Source organism: Palaemon carinicauda, chromosome 35 (assembly GCF_036898095.1).
Source record: "Palaemon carinicauda isolate YSFRI2023 chromosome 35, ASM3689809v2, whole genome shotgun sequence".
Classification (NCBI taxonomy): Eukaryota; Metazoa; Arthropoda; class Malacostraca; order Decapoda; family Palaemonidae; genus Palaemon; species Palaemon carinicauda.
This window is the reverse complement of record NC_090759.1, coordinates 13980565-13998102: the sequence shown is the minus strand read 5'-3', so window position 1 is coordinate 13998102 and position 17538 is coordinate 13980565. Positions and strand designations below refer to the sequence as shown.

At 38.9% G+C, this 17538-nt stretch overlaps 1 protein-coding gene across 6 annotated transcripts in view; it reads left to right on the top strand.

Annotated features, from left to right (window-relative positions):
* The window catches only part of atl (atlastin GTPase), a 440834-nt gene that overhangs the window by 201838 nt on the left and 221458 nt on the right, over positions 1-17538 (top strand). Inside the window, exon 1 of one of the 6 annotated variants that reach the window (XM_068358732.1) lies at positions 5642-5715. The exons of 4 other annotated variants lie outside the window; for them this stretch is intronic. The gene's annotated coding sequence lies outside the window, so the exon portion shown is untranslated. Of the gene's footprint in view, positions 1-5641; positions 5716-17538 lie in introns of those variants that run through there. One more of the 6 variants, XM_068358736.1, reaches the window with a different exon arrangement.

Sequence of the window (17538 nt, the reverse complement as noted above, 5' to 3'; positions counted from 1 at the left end):
ATAGGATTGGTAATGCAATGCATTGTACTATATACTTTTAAAAATTTTTTGTAACTTTCGATATAATGTTGGAGAATCAATCTTTCCATAACAGTAAAATGGGATGGAGATTTCTCAAGCCTTGCTGATTTGTACTCCGTGTAACTCACTTTTTATTGGGAGATTTTGATTGTGTTGTTGCCAAAACGTATGAATGTTTATGCTGAAAATATTATTCTGTTCCCTAGGTTTTCAGTTTGTCTTGTGATACACTATGTACTGTGATTTCAATTTACAGTAGAGTACAGTATGTTTGTTATAAAAAAATTCTTAAATTCTAGCCGCAAAGTTTTTATGGTTGACGTTGACTTTTGTTCTTTTAGTAATATTAATTTTTACTTATGCTTACAAACTTTGGCTGTTGGGACTTGAAGAAGAATTGCTTAATATCATTAATGAATTTTTAACTAATAGACTTCAAAGCCTAGTTGTTGATAAGACGCCGTATTAACTACGTGATGGTTATCTAGCTTTCCCCATGGTAGTGTTCTTGGTTGCTGTTGGTATTGTATATGCATGATATGTATTTTGAACTGAAAAACAAAGGTTTTGCTTGTGCAGATAATACTTTTTTAATTCTATCCATCCCACTATCTGGTTTTAGACTTACAGTGAGTAGTTTAATTTTGGGGAGTGAAGTTAAAGCCGGGGATGGGGAGGGGGCAATGAGATTTGGAGCATTTTACTGTAAGCTGTGATGGTTCAAGGGTAACTTGAATCAGATGACAGGATCTCAGAAGAATTGTCTAGTGTTAAAAGAACTAGGATTCACTTGAATAAGCTTAAGGTTTGAGGGAGGCTCAGTGATAGGAACTAGAGAGGTTGATGCTCTTTTAAGCCTCAAAGGGTTGAAGGCTGTGGGTCCTTATACATACAGTGGATCATTGAGGCTACTCTAATGTAGATGCTATATAGTAAAAGATTGTAATTAAAAGTTTTGTCAAAGATGAAAGTACTGTACTTCTGCAATCTAGAACAACAATTCAGTCCTGGTTCCAAATCTTAGCCAGTCTGTCGAGTTGTCTGCATATGCTGCTATTCTCCTACCCATTCCTATTGATTTTTGAGACTAAAATGCCTAGATCAAGACTGTATTCCTTCTACGACCACCTCTCTGACAGAATGAATTAATCCTTAGTGACACCCCTCCATTGCTGGAAAGTGTCTATGAAAAGAGATATCTGGAACCCTTACTTCAAAGGACACTCCTGGAGTTAAACGACAAAGATCAGCCCACCATTCCACTAGTTGAAGTTGACTTTGCATCAATAATGTTTAATATTAGATACATTGAGTGCAAATATATAGAGTCCAGATTGAAGATTCTTTACCAATTCCAATTAAGGGGAAACTGGAAATCCCTCCTCTTTCAAGTACCTCATAGAATCAAACTTCTCTAAAGAAGCCAGAGTTCTTTATAAGCTTATCCCCATCAAAATCAATGGAGTTCCTTCTCTTCAACATCTCAAGTAAAATAAGGAAAAACTCACAGAAGCTTTTTTCAATTTTAGAATAAATTAATTGCCTAACTTTGTTAGTGCCTGAGATCAGGCTAATTCTCTTGAACTCAATATGAAAGCATTTTTTTTTATTCAGGTTTTTGGGTTGGCAGACAAAAGAAATGCTTTGTTATAAAATTGAGAGGATACTTCTAATTCTTTCTTTTGCAGATTCAATAGTTAGGGTTATTTATAAGGTTAAAGAAGAAAATTTTGCAGATCACCAAGACCTTAAACTTATTTAAGGTTACCTAAATTGTTTAGAAAAAAAATTCAAATGGGTTGCAAAAGGCTGCAGCAGCTTCAGTGAATTGTGTGGTAGACATAAGTAACAATTGTGTTTCTTTAATGATGCGCTGGTGGATGGTGCACTAATTATTATCATTATTACTTGCTAAGCTACAACCCTAGTTGAAAAAGCAGGATGCTATAAGGCCAGGGGCTCCAACAAGGAAAATAGCCCAGTGAGGAAAGGAAAAAAGGAGAAATAAAATATTTTAAGAAGAGTAACAACATTAAAATAGATATTGCCTATATAAACTTTAACAAAACAAGAGGAAGAGAAATTATATAGAATGGTGTGCCCGAGTGTACCCTCAAGCAAGAGAACTCTAACCCAAGACAGTGGAAGACCATGGTACAGAGGCTATAACACTACCCAAGACTAGAGAACAATGGTTTGATTTTGGCACGACCTTCTCCTAGAAGAGCTGCTTACCATAGCTAAAGTCTCTCTTCTACCATTACCAAGAGGAAAGTGGGCACTGAACAATTACAGTAGAGTAAAAGAATAATTGTTTGGTAATCTGTGTTGTTAGGTGTATGAGGACAGAGGAGAATATGTAAAGAATAGGCCAGACTATTCGCTGTATGTGTAACCAGAGAGAGGGATCCAATGTAGTGCTGTCTGGCCAGTCAAAAGACGCCATAACTCTCTAGTGGTAGTATCTCAACGGGTGGCTGGTGCCTTGGCCAACCTATTACCGTTTGGATATTTCCCATTTACTGGTTCCCATATTGGACCAACTTTTGATTAAGTTGTAATGCCAGTAGCCTCCAGAATGCAAAGTGATCCTATGAAGTCTATTTCTTTTGAACCCTCTTTTTCTCTCCACAGTCCAATAAATATTACTATGCAAATTTTTTTCCGGTATATTCAATGGAGTCTTCTTTGTAAAAGTAGTGACTTTGGGATTTTGCTCTAACAATATCCAACGGGAATACGGGAATGGCAACAGGATGTGTCGTCAAACAAGAGAATGTTACAATTCTTTCCAAGAGATCCTAGTGAGAGGAATCTTTTTTCCAATTCAAAAACCTTCAAGTAGAAAAGTCCAAAGACTTGGGTATTCTTAAATTCACTAACACAATAAAAGTAGTAATATCTTATGAAGCTCACTAATATTAACCCCAGCAAAATTAACTGAGTGGAACCTCACCATCTCCTATTATTAATTAGTCTAGTCTCTTCTGGATTTTCCTCTGAAATACATGTTAATTTACTTTCAAAATTCTAGCTATTGAAGTTGTCAACTATATTTTAAACATAGCCCTTTTAGAAAGAAGAATTCTTAGCAAACCACATTCCTCAAAATGATCAAACAAAACAATCCCTTTACACCTTCACAAAGTTGCTGGAATCACACCACTTTTATTGTCATTGAGAGTAAATCAAGAGAAAAAAATCCTCTTATAATGTATAAATAACCTAAAATCATAAAAGCCACAATCTGGATTGCCGGTGAGACGTCTTAGAAAGAAAATTTGACAAAAGAATTGAAAGAAAAAGAATTGTATTACCCATTCCTAGCAGGAATTTTACAAGGAAAGTGGAAAAGAAATTTTGAAATTTACAGTAGAGGTCAAAATTTTAAAGGTTTCAAGGCCCTTCATGAATGCAGAGGCAATGGACAGTAACAATGCCCTACCTAGCAGGACAATGCCTTAGAGACTGACCATATATCTATATGATCAGTGCCCAGGCTCCCTCTCCTCCCAAGCTAGAACCAAAGAGGGCCAAGCAATGTCTGCTGATGATAAAGTAGATAGACAGGGATGGTGAAGTTGTGGACAGAAACTATCAAGCTTGGGGGGGCCTCAAACCCCAGTCTGGCGATTACCAGGCAAGAACATTTCCAATAACTTTTATTCAAAATGATTTGCAACCTAAATCTCACCCATTAGTCATTTTAAAAGCTATTGCAGAAAACACGGTTACCAAGCAAACATGGCTGACCTCTCCTTGTCTGACCCCTAAAGTATTTTAAGATACAGTACATGTTATCAGTAATTGATAAAAGTTTCCTCTCTTTGGAATAAAGGTTTTAAGGTGAATATAAAATTTTATTTAGAGATCAGAATCTTATGATAACAGGATTTGTCTTGTCAGCCTTGCAGTGGACTTTAGTTCATATAAGATAAGATAATGATGGTCATATGTATAGTAACTGTGAAAGGAAAACTTATATACTCTTATCCTTGAAGATATACAGTACATTGGAAAATCCATATTTAATATGCTAGTTGTAATTTACATTTTAGTTTGTTTATAATAGACAGGAATTGAAGAATTAGTTTAAAAAAAGTGGTTTAAAGAAAACCCTTCATGAAATGTAATGGGTATTCTGTGCTGTGGAAATTGTTCTGGCTTGCACCAATGGAGTAGTCACTGATCTGTCCCCAAGATGAAATTGAAAAATAATGGTATTGTGCTATTTCATAACTAATAAATACACTACACACCTAATAATGAATGCCATTGTAGTCAGGTATATTTCTACAACCTCATGAAACAATCAGAAAATCTGCTTAAGAATTCTTAGTACAGCTGTTTGACCGGAGGGGGCCGGGTGAAAAGATCAGTGCTAACAGATAAAACCCTGACTCTGCTGATTTTGAGGTCGTTTGGTTTTGTTTTGCAATGAGAAAACCAGGAAGAATCTCGTAGTAGTCCCAGCAATTCAGACAGGAATATTTGGCAGCCAGTGAAAATAAGTGGAGAGGTTTACATTCTGCACAAATTTAGTTTGTTGTAGGTTTTCTTGTACTGTACAACATGAAAGAACATAGGCTAGTTGGTAGGGGTGTGTGATCAAAAGTTCAAAGATGTTTTATTGCCTTATTTTGTCATTGCTTTATCAAATTATTATTATTATTTTGCCTATACTTTATTACAGTCTTTGTATATGTAGGGAATTTTCTGTGGATTTGTTCACAGCTAGCCAAAAAAATATAACATTATAAGTATTATACTCTTTTGATTAATTATTTCTGAAGTTGTTAAAAGAAGATAGTGATCTATTATCACTCATGAGTTGTCAAGTTGTAAGTTTTATCTATCAAATTGTGCTATGATTTTAGGGTAACGTTCATTCTGCTATCATTTTAGCCTGTGATAGGTTTAAGTAGACATTTGTATAAGTACATATAGTCATGGATTTATTAAAGCTTATATTATTATTTTGCCACGACAGACCCTGAGACTAAAATCTTGTGGTATTAAAATGTGATTCTCAAATGGTAAAGCTATAGATTACTAGTGAATTCATTTGAATTACAGTCTGCGCTTTGTGGATGACTCATCATCTAATGCTGTACAGATTAGTAGTCTCTTTAGCTTTTAAGAGTATCACTTATCATTCTTTTTTTTTTTTTTTTTTTTTTATTACCCTACATAAGTTACTACTAATGTTTAAATTAGCTGTGTACTATACTGTACATACTTTATTAGCAGCATTTGGAGTACTGGCATCTTTATAGTGCTGTAAAATGTAAATTGGAATGCACCTCAGTTTCTACTCTTAATAAGTTCCTCTTCAGACTAATGCTTAGTGAATCACACAGCTGAGACCAGGTTGAGCATGCCAGAGGTAGTTTGGGAGTTCTAATTTTGGTACATTTCTTTTATTCTTAATTATCTTGAATGTCATTCACAAAACCAAAATTAGTTTTCCAAATAAGTAGCTTAAGTTTTTTTATTTGATTCCGTTTGCTTCATTTGAAAATAGATTAAGGACTGTGCTAGCATGTAATTGGTGCCATTAATAATCTAGTTGGCACCTGCATCACAGGTGGAGTTTGTTGGCATGTCATGCTCTGTATCTAGTGCCATTTGAGGTACAGTGAGGGACTAACTTGTTGCTTTTTGTGTGTGCATATTTTTGTGTGAAAGGCAGTAGTGAGTATGCATATATTTTTATTACAATTTGTTTTATAAACTATGTGACTAGTGATTGCCTTTGTTCACTTATTAGCTAAATTTGTGTCATTAGTCAAACTAATCTGCTGAATTAGGAGAATTAGAGTAGTTACTTTGCCACCTGAATAGTTGGATATTTTCATGAGAGAGTTTGTTTACTTTAGACTTGGCCAATATTAGAAGAGAGTAAATACCTATAAGTAAATTGATTATATACAGGTTAGGATATGTTTATTGATGCAATGTTTGCTAGAATTATAACTTTATAACTTACAAATTTTAAATAACGTAAATTAATTTTTACAGATAATATCTTGAAGGATTTGAGAAAAAAAAAACGTACAGTGAACAGCATACTGTAAATTATTTCATCTTATTTTTGTTTTTATGAATGAAATAACTTAAACATATGAATGGGAGTGAGGAGCAGGATGTGAGGCGGTGGATATATTTAGACCTAAAGAGATGGTGGAGACAGTAGATCAGAAGTGGCCGGGTGGTGTTTCATGATGTCACATGGCATTTGGGAAATCCAGGTTCTGTGCTTTTTTTTCTTTTTCCTTTTCTTGGAAAATAGCAGAGAATTCTGATGTTATGTTTGTGAGTTTATTCTTTGTTTTATGGGGGTGTTGTTTTCACTGATTTTCATAGTGTACAGTACTTTATAGTGTGTGTAAACATTTTCTTTTGGTATTTTAGCCTAATAAAGTATTTTCTATTTTAATGAATGGTGAGATTTAAACTTAATAGAAAACCAGGTCAGTACTTGGATATACAGTATGTGGATAAATTGTAATTGAAACGATGATGGTGGTTATCCTTTATGCAACATTAAGTGATTATGCTTTTCAGAAGTTATTACCATTTATGATAGTTTAACATAAAATGCATAAACTATGCTCTTTTACATAAGGTCAACTGTATCTTGGAATACCTTGGAATTTGCAATGTTGAGAAGTAAAATTTTACTTTGCACGAAATATATTTTATATTTCTTGGGAATATTTTACTGGTACATTTAAAAACCTTGATTTGGTGTTCTGTGTAGATTATTTAGTAATAGTGACAGTCTTAGTTTATTTGTGAAGAAGTAGTTACGATGTAATAGCTATTTTTTTACAATGTAAAAAGTAACTTAAAGCAAATACAAATGAGTCATTTGGAAAACTTTTGAATGATTCTTTGTAAAAAACCTATCAAGATTCATTCGGTAATGTAAATTTTATTTTCTCAAGTATTTCTTATCTTTCTTTTCATTTTAATTTTTTATTTCTAAAGCATTTAGATTTTTCCTGAGGTTGGATTTTTTATTGTGAGTGCGCATTCTTAATGAAGTTTTCACACCAGATATTTTTTATCATAAGGCTGATCTATGAATATTCTTTTTGTCACTTTCAAGTAACTCCAAGAGGATATAGCCATATTTATTTGATGTTTGTTACCCCTTTTTCCATTTTATTTTCACACTTCAAATACTTCAGTTTTTTTTTTTTTTTAATTCCCCTTTTCAATATTTCAATTTATAATTCACAAAAAGCATAATTTTCGTGTCCAATCAGTTATCGCTTTTGTGAAAAGCTGTCCTTAAATTTCCTCATTACTTTTTAAACTGTATCTCATGCATTGTCAAGAGGAAAGGAAAGTGTAGGCCTTTGTCTAAATCAGCAAAGAAAAAACTTAATTATCTATGTTAGTTATCTTAATTGTTGTCAAGTGAAAGATAGCAGGACTAAGACATGTTATTGGCTACCTTTGGTAATTAAAAAATGAGGAATATTTATCTAAGATGTAATTAAGGAAAAGATAGAGAAAAATAATGTTTAAATTCCAATAGAGAAAAATGAAAAGTGGGTTTAAACTATAAAAAAAGCCAATACAATACATAAATGTTAGAAATAGGTTTTGATGTGTTAGGGTATAAATTCCTGTTACTTATGAAAATGTTGGAAGTTTGTTTAGTCATCCTGTATTGAAGGTGTATAAAACTAAGAGCAGAGGAGATGGAGCTCGGAAGGGAGTTAAGGATTTCGTAATGGAGGACATATCATGGTGAACAGCAAGTTTCTTTCATGGCTATCAATGGATGTGGTAAAAAATAGATAATTGCAACTCACTTCATACACATTTGATTAACTGGAAACTATGTTGAAAGTTGTAATTTTCAGTTGGATATGTAACAGGATCTTTATATTAGTTTTTAAATATTTAACTTAGCCGGTGAATATATAATAGCTGGAACTCTGCGGCTCGACAGAAAACACACTCAAAAAACTCGCGAGCGATCGCTATGAAGGTTGCGGGTGTGCCCACCAGCGCCACTATCGGCCAGATACCACTCTTGCATGTAAACAAACCCTTCAATTCTTCTCTGTCGACGTTGACGACAAGACGTATCAATACTCGCTGTAGAACCTGGAGTTTTCTCAACATATTTGGTGAAGTACTTCATTTTGGTTTGAGCTTTCGCAGTGCAGGTGTTTTATCTTCATCTTAAATCTTGAACTCGTTTTTGGATAGATTTAATTTTTGAGGACAAGAGAGAGAGTATGGACTTTCTTTGACTTTTAAATGGCCGACCCTTCCCTTAGACGGAAGTGTGTTTTAGACTTTTAGCAATTATCTTATCACGTTATAAATTAATTATAGATTTTCCTCTATATATTTTATTTCTCAACCGCCTTTATTAGGCCTCTTCGATTAGCTTTCCATTTATAATAAACATCAAAATAAATTTTAATGATTTGTTTATATGCGACCTTTCCTGAGAGTAGGCGGTCCTAACTTGGAAACCGAAGTTAAACAACGTTGAGCCCTTTTCAATCGTAAATAACTTTTACAGAGCTAATGATTTAAAACTTATTAAATGAAATATTTTTAGTAAATATTTTATGATAGTTTTTTTCTTTGAATAGTCTTCGTACTGTTTCAAAGATGAACTAACGTTTAGTTTATTTATGCTACGCAGTTTGCGCTCTATCGTTACGATAGAGAGAGAGAGTATCACGGTTTCACTTTGCAGAAAGAGTAAATCGATTCTGACGTTTTGTTCTTTTTTCTTTCAAAGCTTAAATGTTTTAAAGACTATTTTAAAGGAACTTTTAATTGAAAAACCTTTCAGTTTTTTTTTCCTTTGGTCAAATAACCTGTTTATTGACGAAAGGTAAGTGGGCTCTTCTCTTCGGTGCGAAATCAAGAGAGAGAGAGAGAGAGAGATGGAGACGGAGAGAGAGAGAGGAGAGAGAACGTTCCGATCTTTATCTCGTCCCAAGCGAGTAACGTTGTTCTCGAGTTACTCTCGTCCCTAGTCTCTGTACGGGGAGAAAGGATAAAACGTTTTTAGTTTTTATTCTCGTCCCAAGGCACTGTACGGTGAGAGATTGAAAACGTAGTTTTGAATGAACTAGTGTTTAGTCTCTTCCCCAGCCACTGATTTTTTTATCTTAAAATATGTTTACTGTTTTTTGCTGGTATTAATGTGCTTACATTATACGACTGATTTCGCGATTACAACCTTTTGATGAGGGTAGAATTGCGTGCTTCAGGTAGAAATCAGTTTTATTCATACCTAATGTGAATTGTTAAAAAATTCGATTTCAGTGAAATAAGTGCAAAACAGAAAATCGTAGTGATAAAGTGATATTGCGCAAAGTGTTATCAGTGTTGCGACCGAGGGTTCGTCTGTTCGTGCCTGTCGTTCGCCTAGTCCGGGACCTCTTGCAAGCTCCCAAGCCCAGGGGAGAAGTAATGTCGTACGACTTATGGGTTCGAGAGGCCTTGATCAGCGAACAGACGTTCCCTCTATGGTATCAGGTGTATCTTACCAAGATCACCCCTACCATAAGGCGAGAGAGACGATTTTCTCCTCGTCATCCGAAGGCTTTTCGCATAAGAAACCGTGGAACAAGGTTTCGAGGCCCTTTAAGCGAAAGTCAGTCCTTTCAGGACAGGTCCAGCGTCCTGGTTTTAACTATTAGGACAGCTCTGACCCTATGCAGTCATCGGAAGACTGCTCGCCGCCTAAACAAAAGCGTAACACAGACTCCGAGTCTTTTTGTAGGCAAGGTTTTGCAGTCACAGACGTTACCCTCGTCTCTTACCGCAACCATTCCCGTTGATCCTAAATGGGTTGTACGGCAAGACATGCAGAATAAGCTTGCCTCCCTTATGGAAGACTATTCTGCCGATAAGTCCGTTGAGCCTAGCCGTTTATCTCATCGAGATCCTGGCCTTCAGCCACCCTAACGTTCCTTTGTGCGTCCTGTTGACGTTGGCGTAGCCAAGTCACGTCAGTCAGGTTGTTTAGAACCACACTCGATGTGGTCTCGTGTGGATTTTCAGCCACATTTGGACGTTAGGCCACTTGCTGATGCTCCTGTTGACGTTCAGGACGTTCGCCAACAATCGGAGTTGACTTGTTTTGACGCTGAGCGTCAACCTCCGCATTCTAGAGTTGTTTTGACTGCTCAGTCTAGGCGGTCAAAGCAGTCTCGAGTGGACGCTGTGCGTCCTCACGCACCTGTTGTTGTTGACAGTTCACAGACTGTCAAGCAGTTACATGACGTTGCGTCCTGGTCCGCTACTAATGCACCAGTGCGTGTGTACTCTGCTTGTAAAGCATTGCCACCACGGTAGGTCTCTCCCTTGCTTGAGACTCGGCTATTGTCGGACAAGGTTCCTTCAGATGAGGAAGTTGCTGTTCCCCCTCCTACTGATATTCCCTTGAGGACTCTGTCAGACGGAGAGGAGCCTAAAGCTGCTTAGCCCTCTATGGACTTTAAATAAATCATGCTGATTTTTTAGGATCTTTGTCCGGATCTTTTTGTAACTGCTGCTCCTCGTTCGCCTAAACGTCAGAGCTTACACTAGGCCTAGCTACTTCGAAGCCGTTGTTTTATAAGCTAGTGCTCTCTCGCTCTTCTAAGAGAGCTTTACGTTTGCTAGGCGACTGGTTTATCACCAGGAGGAGTTTGGGGGAGACAGCCTTTGCTTTCCCTTCTTTTAAGCTGGCTTATAGTGCGAGAGTCTGATATGACACGAGAGAAGTTCTCGGCTTGGGAGTTCCTGCCTCTGCCCAGATAGACTTCTCAAACCTCATAGACTCTCCCTGGCGCCTGGCCATGAGACGCTCCAAGATTTTACAGGTCGACTTCAGAGCTATTTTCGAGCCTTTGAAGTTTTGCTGTACAATTATGTCATGCATAAACAAGGCTTTCAGGGATGGCTCCTATGATCTGACAGCCACGTTCTCTGCAGGAACAAGTCCCTCAGGGATGGCTCCAATGATTTGGCAGCCATGTTCACTGCAGGAGTACGTAAGAGGCAAGTGCGCTCAATGTGTTCATTGTCAAGACAAACTTCACGATGAAGTCTACCAGGCTGTCTTGACAGCATTTATGGAAGGCGACTGGATGGTCTCTCTCGACCTTCAGGAGGCATACTTCCACATTCCTATACACCCGGATTCCCAACCGTTTCTGAGGTTTGTTTACAGGAATGTGGGGTACCAGTTTCGAGCCCTGTGCTTTGGCCTCAGTCCTGCGCCTCTCGTGTTTACGAGGCTCATGAGGAATGTGGCAAAATCCCTCCATCTATCGGGGATCCGAGCCTCCCTGTACTTGGACGACTGGCTTCTCAGTGCATCGTCCAGTCTTCGCTGTCTGCAGGATCTACATTGGACGTTGAGTCTGGCCAGGGAGTTGGGACTTTTGGTCAACCTAAAAGTCCCAACTGATCCCATCCCAGATTATTCTATATTTGGGGATGGAGATTCGCAGTCAAGCCCTGCTCGAAGTCCAACTAATGCTGAAACGAAACGTTTATTCAGTCAGGGGTTGGAACAGTCTCGTAGGGACTCTCTCATCCCTGGAGCAGTTTGTCTCACTAGGGAGACTACACCTTCTGCCTCTCCGGTTCCATCTAGCCTCTCTCTGGAACTAGGACAAGACATTAGAGACGGTATCATTCCCAGTCTCCGAACCAGTAAAGGCATGCCTGAAATGATGGGACAGCAATATCAGTCTGAGAGAGGGACTATCCCTAGCAGTCAAGAACCCAAACCACGTGTTGTCCTCAGACGCGTCGGATTTGGGTTGGGGTGCGACCCTGGACGGTCGGGAATGCTCGGGTCTGTGGACCTCAAGTCAGAAGAGCATGCACATCAACGGCAAGGAGCTATTAGCAGTCCACTTGGCCTTGATGATATTAGAAAGCTTCTTCGAAACTAAGTGGTAGAGGTCAACTCAGACAACACCACAACTTTGGCGTACATCTCCAAGCAAGGAGGCACACACTCCTTCACGCTGCTCGAGATCGCAAGGGACCTTCTCTTATGGTCAAGAATTCGAGGCATCTCCCTGTTGACGAGATTCATCCAGGGGGACTTGAACGTCTTGGCAGACTGTCTCAGTCGGAGGGGTCAGGTGATACCCACGGAATGGACCCTCCACAAGGACGTGGGCAAGAGTCTTTGGGCTACTTGGGGTCAACCCACCATAGACCTCTTTGCCTCCTCGTTGACCAAAAGGTTACCAATCTATTGCTCTCCAGTCCTAGATACAGAAGCAATCTACATAGACGCGTTTCTACTAGATTGGTCTTTTCTGGACTTATATGCATTCCCACCATTCAAGATAGTCAACAAGGTACGGCAGAAGTTCGCCTCTCACGAAGGGACAAGGTTGACGTTGGTTGCTACCCTCTGGCCCGCGAGAGAGTGGTGCACCGAGGTACTTCAATGGCTGGTAGACTTTCCAAGAAGTCTTCCTCTAACGGTAGATCTGTTACGTCAGCCCCACGTAAAGAATGTCCATCAAAGCCTCCCCGCTCTTCGTCTGACTTCCTTCAGACTATCGAAAGACTCTCAAGAGCTAGAGGCTTTTCGAAGGAGGCAGCCATTGCGATTGCAAGAGCTAGGAGAGCTTCTACCATTAGAGTATACCAGTCGAAGTGGGAAGTCTTTCGAGACTGGTGCAAGTCAGCATCTGTGTCCTCGTCCAGTACCTCTGTAGCCCAAATCGCAGATTTTCTTTTACATCTGAGAAAGGTTCACTCCCTTTCAGCTCCCACGATTAAGGGCTACAGGAGCATGTTGGCTTCGGTCTTTCGACATAGAGGCTTAGATCTTTCCAACAATAAAGATCTCCAAGATCTCCTTAAGTCTTTCGAGACCTCTAAGGAACGTCGTTTGGCAACTCCTGGATGGAACTTAGACGTGGTCCTAAGGTTCCTCATGTCAGACAGGTTTGAGCCATTACATTCAGCCTCCCTGAAGGATCTCACCCTCAAGACACTTTTCCTAGTGTGCTTGGCTTCGGCTAAAAGGGTCAGTGAACTTCATGCCTTCAGTAAGAACATCGGCTTTTCTACAGAAAAAAGCCACTTGTTCACTTCAACTTGGTTTCCTGGCCAAAAATGAACTGCCTTCTCGTCCTTGGCCTAAATCTTTTGATATTCCTTGCTTATCAGAGATCGTAGGCAACGAACTGGAAAGAGTATCATGTCCTGTTAGAGCTCTTAAGTTCGATTTAGCTTGTACTAAGTCATTACGAGGTAAATCTGAGGCATTATGGTGCTCAGTTAGGAAACCTTCATTGCCTATGTCAAAGAATGCTTAGTCATATTTTATCAGATTTTTTTAATACGAGAAGCTCATTCTCACTTGAATGAGAAAGACCGATGTTTGCTTAAGGTTAAGACGCACGAAGTTAGAGATATAGCAACCTCCGTGGCCTTCAAGCAAAATAAATCTCTGCAAAGTATTATGGACGCGACTTTTTGGAGAAGCAAGTCAGTGTTCGCGTCATTTTACTTAAAAGATGTCCAGACTCTTTACGAGGACTGCTACACACTGGGTCCATTCGTTGCAGCGAGTGCAGTAGTGGGTGAGGGTTCTACCACTACATTACCCTAATTCCAATATCCTTTTTAATCTGTCTCTTGAAATGTTTTTAATATTGTTTTTTTGGGTTGTACGGAAGGCTAAGAAGCCTTTCGCATCCTGATTGATTTGGCGGGTGGTCAAAGTCATTTCTTGAGAGCGCCCAGATTAAGGGTTTGATGAGGTCCTGTTGTATGGGTTGCAGCCCTTAATACTTCAGCTCCTGGGAGTCTTTCAGCATCCTAAGAGGATCGCTGGGCTTCGTGAGGAAGACAGACTTATAAGGCAGAGTAATCATCTAAGTCAACTTCCTTACCAGGTACTGTACCTATATATTTTGGTTTTGTTATATTGATAACTGTCAAAAACTCTTAGCTTATACGCTGTAAACTTAATTAACTCTGGTCTCTACCCACCGCCTTGGGTGTGAATCAGCTATTATATATTCACCGGCTAAGTTAAATATTTAAAAATGATATTTTAATTATAAAATAAATTTTTGAATATACTTACCCGGTGAATATATAAATTAAAGGCCCTCCCTTCCTCCCCAATAGAGACGCAGCGGGACGAGAAGAATTGAAGGGTTTGTTTACATGCAAGAGTGGTATCTGGCCGATAGTGGCGCTGGTGGGCACACCCGCAACCTTCATAGCGATCGCTCGCGAGTTTTTTTAGTGTGTTTTCTGTCGAGCCGCATAATTGCAGCTATTATATATTCACCGGGTAAGTATATTCAAAAATTTATTTTATAATTAAAATATCATTTTTCATTTTTTTATATTTCAATTGCATATTACATTTTGAGAGAAAAAAGTGATTGGGTACTTGTTTAATGAACTTCAGAATTTCAAACTTGCAATATGTTGAACAGACTGACATAAGTCTCTTTTCATAGTTTATGGTTGATAGATCTATTTTAGTGTTATTACTGATCTTAAAATATTTTATATTCAATATTCATTACTTTTTATGTGGTTTATTTATTTCTGTATTTCCTTTCCTCACTTTGCTATTTTTTCCTGTTGGAGCTCATGCGCTTATTGCATCCTGCTTTTTCAACTAGGGTTGTAGCTTGGCTAATAATGATGATGATAATCAGGTAAAATACTAGAGGGAGATTGCATTAAGTAAGGATATATTTCCAGCTTTCATAAGCTTTTGATGTTTGGCTTATTGTTTTTGTTTGTGGAAATGCAGACATTATCATTATTATTTATCGATGCTATTCATTAGGTTAGTGTATATATGATTAGAGAAAATGTACAGTACTGTGCTACTTTCAATATAATTTTGCCTAATACTATATCACAAAGAATTCTTACTCTTAGGTAGGTTAGGATACCAAAACTACCTACTGTAGTCTTAAATCCAGGTCCATTTTTGTTGTGCAACAATCTCCAATACCTTTCATGCAACAGCTTCATGTTGCCTCATAATACAAACAAGTATTTTTGTTGGTGTGTTTAAGAAATAGTGTGTACTGTTTTTTCCTTTCAAGTTTAGTTTTCACTATTAATGTTAATTTTTCAATATTAAACTTACCCGATAATCATGTAGCTGTCAACTCCGTTGCCCGACAGAATTCTACGGGAGGGATACGCCAGCTATCACTATACTAGAAGGGGGTGTACTCACAAGCGCCACCTGTGGCCAGGTACTACAGTACTTGTTGTTGACGCCACCTCACTTTTTCCTCTGTCGTGCTTCCGGCAAGACGTTCTTGGATACGCTTATGATTTTGGAGTATTGTTCACGGTTTGGTGAAGTATTTCTCTGAAATTTGCAGCTATTCGCTATACTAGAAACTTCTATATTAGCTTAGTTAGCTTTTGGAATTAATTTAATTATGGTGACGAAGAGAGTATGAACTCTCTTTCACCTTTAAATGGCCGACCCTTCCCTTAGACGGAAGTGTTGGTGTCTAAGAGAGTATAGACTCTCTTTCTTAATTTAGCTTAACAAAAGTTATAGATTTATTTTATATCTCTCCGCCTTTTATAGGCCTCTTCGATTAACTTCCTTTTATTATAAATTTATTAAAATTAATTTTTATATATTCGACCTTTCCTAATGGTAGGCGGTCTTTTCTTGTACCGAAGTTAATTAACATTGAGCCCGTCATTTCGGTTTTACCTGTTAACATATTATGCTATTTTAATGTTTTTGAAAGAATTTCTTTGATAGTCTCGTACTGTTTTCAAAGTTGAACTAACGTTTCGTTTTGTCTCTGCAGTTGTTGACGTTTCAGAACGTTCAACTTGCGCTCTATCGTTACGATAGAGAGAGAATTTTCACGGTGTCACGTTGCAGTAAGAGTAACCGTGTCTAGCGTTTTGTTCATTCTTTCTTAACTTAATGGTTTTAATTCTACAAAGGAACTTTTCATTTTGGGAAATATTTTCCTTTAACAATAATATGTTTTAACGATATATATGATTGGGCTCTTCTCTCAGGTTCTAAGTCAAGAGAGAGAGAGAGAGAGAGAGAGAGAGAGAGAGAGAGAGAGAGATAGAGACGGAGGGAGAAAGAGGAGGATAAACGTTTCGTTCAAGCGAGTAACGTTGTTATCGTTTTTGCTCTTCTCCCTAGTCTCTTTAGGGGAAGAAGGTAAACGTTTCTAGAGTTTTTCTTGTTCTCAAGCTTTATGCGGTGAGAGATTTTAAACGTAGTTTATTTGATCTAGTGTTTAGTCTCTTTCCAGCCACTGAATTATTTATCTTTCATTAGATTTTTCTGTTACATTGTAATTCTGTTTTCGCAATTACTAACTTTTGAGAAAGGATAGAATTGCGTGTTTCAGGTACAAACCACTTAAAGTTTCGAGTTCAGTGAAATAAGTGCAAACAGAAAATCAAAAGTGATAAGTGATTAGCGCAAAGTGTGTCAGTGTTGTGCGTGAGGGTACTTCTGTGCGTGCCAGTCGTCCTCCCAGTCCGGGACCTCTTGCAAGCTCCCAAGCCCAGGGGAGAAGCAATGTCGAAGGGCAAAAGGGTTCGGCAGGCCTTGATCGGCGCACAGAAGTATCCTCGGTGGTTGCGGGCATGTCTTAAGAGACCGTCACTCCCACCCGCAGACGATTGAGCCCTTATTTTGCTCGTCTGCAGAAGAAATTTCGGGGAGAAAACGCTGGTCTCAGGTCTCAAGACCTCTTAAACGTAAAGTCCAGACCTATGCCAGACGTACGAAGTTAGAGTTCAACAACCCGGATGCAGTCATTGGGTTAGCTCTGACTCTCCTCAGTCTCAGGTGACTGCACACCTCCTAAGAGAGGTAAGGCGATGCCACAACAGACCTTATCGTCTGTTGATCCCAAGACGACTTTGCTGCAGTCCATGCAGTCGCAGCTTGGGGTCTTAATGCGTGAGTTTCAGGCTGAGAAGGTTACACCTCCTCCTGCGAACGCTCCGCCTCTCCGCAGTACTGCCTGCCAGGCGTACGATGTTGAGGCTCCTCAGGATACCTTACCACGTTCTGAGTTTACTGTTTCCAGTGGTGTGCAGCTCCCTCCGCCTTCCTTAAGGCAACCTCAGCAATGGGAACAGGAAGCTTATACCTTACTTCCTCCGCTTCCACTTGCAGTTCCACCAGTGAGGCAACACTCTCTTGAGGTACAACAACCTCTCCCATCCATGAGTCAGTCTCCTCAGCTCTCGCTGCAGCGAGCTCAACCCTCCTCAAGGCAAGCACAACACCTTAGCCTTGCGCCTCAGGAACCTCAACTCGCGAGACAATTACTGCGTTCTGCGCAGCCACTACCTCTTCGCTCACAGCTCACACCTCAGGAACCTCAACTCGTTCCTCAGGAACTTGCTACTGCGCATCCGCCAACCACTCAGCAAGCGCAACTCTTGAGGCAGCAACCTCATGCTATGAGTCAGCCACCTCAACGCATGCATCTGCCACTTTCTCCTCAACTTGAGAAA